This window comes from Phalangium opilio, unplaced genomic scaffold (assembly GCF_054372755.1).
Source record: "Phalangium opilio isolate 3A_F unplaced genomic scaffold, DU_Popi_V2 ptg000078l_1, whole genome shotgun sequence".
Taxonomy (NCBI): Eukaryota; Metazoa; Arthropoda; class Arachnida; order Opiliones; family Phalangiidae; genus Phalangium; species Phalangium opilio.
Window position 1 is genome coordinate 4,938,162 of NW_028324186.1, and position 3,745 is coordinate 4,941,906.

General features: G+C 37.8%; 1 long non-coding RNA gene across 1 annotated transcript; it reads left to right on the forward strand.

Annotated features, from left to right (window-relative positions):
• On the forward strand, window positions 1–1,088 carry LOC149655934 (uncharacterized). The gene is made up of 3 exons (XR_016370312.1): window positions 1–327; window positions 425–545; window positions 651–1,088. It is a non-coding gene; the product is annotated as an uncharacterized LOC149655934 (long non-coding RNA).
• Window positions 1,089–3,745: the final 2,657 nt, after the last annotated feature.

The following is a 3,745-nucleotide window of genomic DNA, read 5'->3' on the forward strand; positions in this document are numbered from 1 at the left end:
CAATATTTAGTATCAAAAATGTTCTTTTCCTGTAATTTGTAAAACGCTATAACCCAATCCTCGTGAATTTCAGGGTTATCAACCGTTTTAACTTCGGAGTCATTGTAATGAACCCAGGTATTTGCAATTAGCCTAGCGAAAGCCACATAGTGACTGCTACTTCTATTAACTTCTCCACAGTAGACTACGCAACTTTTCAATTCATACTGAGCTCCTAAATATTTAATATGGGTCTCAAGGAAACAAGTTTGCTGATTTTTCGAGCGTTCATCCGCTGTTCTTGGACAACAAAATATCAAGATTTTAGGAAGATTATGTACTTCCACAGTTAGTCTCATTTGTTTCATTCTACCTACGCAAGGAGAAATAAGTCCGTTTCTATCTACACCTAAACAATTTTGAGTTGGGGTTGGTTCTATTTCAGATGTGTATTCTGAAATAGCTAATTTAGCTGCGTCTAAAACAATATAGATCATGGCTGCTTCTTCAAAAGATCTTGTGGCTTGACATTCTTCGCAACTGTAGACTAAAGGAAACTCATTTTGGTAAGTATTGCCTAAAAGTGGAACTATATAATGCAAAAGTTTCTGAGGATCTTGCATAGTGCAAAATCTCAAAGCATTTCTCGAAATTGTATCAATTTTTTTCAGAAATGGAACAACATCTTGAGATTTTACGGGGATAGTTGTATCCTCACATATTTTGGAAAGTAACTCAGATAGAATGCCATTAGAAATGTTGGTCTCATTAAATGGAATGATTTCTAAGAGCCCTTGCAAAAGAGAAGACACCCAACAATTTTGATAAGTATTTTGAATACCTCTTCTCATGAAAGACTTTTGGCATAGAGGACATTTAAAATTCTTATCTTTTCTTACGTTTTCAGTCGTATTGGGACTATCGCATAAGCCGGCACATCTAAAATGAAACCACTTTTCACATCTTGTACACAAACAATAAGATGTATCATCGGGGGGCTTAAGACATACACAAAATATTTTAGTTGGGTTTTTAAGAGGAAAATAAAGCATTCCGTCTTCTCTTTTGGGTTTTATTTGGCGCTCTGTTTTTCTAAGGCATTGCTCTAAATGCGCAGAATCCTCCTTTGCCTTTAGCGGTTTGGCAGAATTCTCCTTTGCCTTTAGCGGTTCGGCAGAATACTCCTTAGCCTTTAGCGGTTCGGCAGAATTCTCCTTAGCCTTTAAGGGTTCGGCAGAATTCTCCTTAGCCTTTAAGGGTTTGGCAGAATTCTCCTTAGCCTTTAAGGGTTCGGCAGAATTCTCCTTAGCCTTTAAGGGTTCGGCAGAATTCTCCTTAGCCTTTAAGGGTTCGGCAGAATTCTCCTTAGCCTTTAAGGGTTCGGCAGAATTCTCCTTAGCCTTTAAGGGTTCGGCAGAATTCTCCTTAGCCTTTAGGGGTTCGGCAGAACTCTCCTTCGCCTTGGTGTTTTCATTTAGGTTAACTGTCAGATTGTCGGTTAACACAATTGGTTCATTCTCAAGAGGTTAAATCGATTGGTAATCATCTGATTGAACAGTTCTTTAACTCCTCTTAATGTTTGTTTCTCCAATTGCGATTGAACTCCAGCATGACGGTAAACCGATTGGTCAACGCAAGGATGTACCGATGGGCCTACCGGGATTGATTCATCCCCAAGGGTAGTACCATCTTGGCTCATAATCAAGGCATTGAAATACGTTTTAAATCCTTTCAAATCTTTAGTGTACCTCATATAGAAGCAATTAGATGCATTCCGAAAACTCTTTGACTTCATGTCAATACTTCTAACGCAACCCAAAGTTTGCACCACATCGAGCCATATTTTTCCCAGTTTACGCTTAAACTCACCTACCCTCTTTAAATTGTGGCCAATTACTGCAAGCATTGCATTTCCTAGTTCTTCATTGGTCACATTTCTGTAACTTACGCTAAAACGACCCTTATCCCTTACTTGCCCCTTCTCAAAGGTTCGTCCTTCCATTGTAGTGTCAAAAGACTAGCGACAATTAAGATCTATAAAAAGTTACTGATAATAATTTTCGGTTTGCAAAATCGCTTAAAAACACAATTTACACTTTCTATAGAGAAAATTTTAAATGTACAACCTAACTATATGCATAGGGGAAAAAAATTTAAATATTTTTGTTTCATTCAAGGAATAAATAAAAATAGATATAATAATAAAAAGTTATCTTCAAGAGATAGTGGGGTCTTTGAGCAGCTTGGAACATACAAAATTTAAAATTTCAAAGGGTTACTTCTGGATTAATGTATCACCTAATTTCTCTTACTTTTTCCATTACCGAATGAAACATTTTATATGGTAAGCCGACTCATAGGGGCAAAATTTAATATTAAGTTTCCGTAGAACGCCTGTAGAGATGTTTACCCTGCGGTACACCGGGGTTAACATTTTCTAATTTCCCTATTATTGAAAGGGCCACATTTCGTTAATGTTAAAAATAGTTATGAAAACCATAGTTTATATACTTCTGGTTGTAAAACCCTATTTTTTTTTCTTTATATAATTCTAAAGAAAGATTCACGCGGAGATGCTACGGGTGGTACGAGGTCAAGGGTTGTGTATAGAAATTCCCTTGACTCGCTCCTATCTCTCTATCATCCACGTGTTCATCAATGGATTAGTTAGCGAGTTAACATAAAATCTAAGGAAGGATTTGGCAGCGCTTTTATTTTTATTCTAAGCACGTAGTTTAATTGCAAAATTATTTTAAACGCGCGAAATTAAAAACCTAAATAACTATCTGTCAGTTTCTCACTTCAATTTAAGGGGTCGTCCATAGGTAATAAAGACAAGGATCAGAATGCAGGAGGAGAGCTCGCTGAGCTTTAAACTGGGTAGGTTCTACTTCCGGAAATCTGTCTACTTCGTCCCGCGCATAAGCGGAAGTCAACTGCAGAAGTTTGGCGTGCGAAGGCCTTCCTTCCGATCCTTCTCTTTATTATCTATGGGTCGTCCGTTAAACACCTAGAAATTAGCACTGTCAAGGGTAAAGTTCCCCTAATCTATAGGTGTAATCGCCAAGGAAAGCAGCAGCAGGTGGGTGAAATAAGGCAGAGGCAGGTGACCTTTGTTCGTTTTACTTCTAAAATAAGCATTTTGGAGAATTGGCGCTACAATCTCGCGAAAACATGGACTAATTGTTCACTGTTCAGTCCTACTTCATACCGACTGCCGAGTTTTTGGATCTTGGCGTAATGTGGTGTCTGCGACGTATTTCAAATAATTTTACTCACCGGTCGCTGACTCCTCTAGAGTCCCTATAATTAACTAAAGTGAAAATTACACCGACTTTTAAGAGTGGCTGATCCCTCGGTAATGGCTCAGATTATTTCTAAACACGCTGCATATTGAACTATACCTCGACACAGGCATTTTAAATGCCGTGCTGAAATATATAGCCGTAAAACACTAATCATAACTCGGTGGATCTTTTGGCAAAATTTCATTTACATTTCCATAGAATGCAGCGTCCTTCGGTACTTAATTGGTATAGTACCTTTGGTTTAGAAATAACCTGCCTCCTTTTATCCCCGTAATATGCTCACTACTTTCCCCAAAATCAACAAAACGAAAGAAGAAGAAAAAAAAAGAATTATAACGTAAAACGTACCTTAATTTTTAAGCTATTTCATGTGGGGAAACGGCTTACAGTCAAGCGATTGCTTGTTAACTTTTGACTTATTCTCTGTTCGAGATTTTAATTGAACTCCAAACCGACTA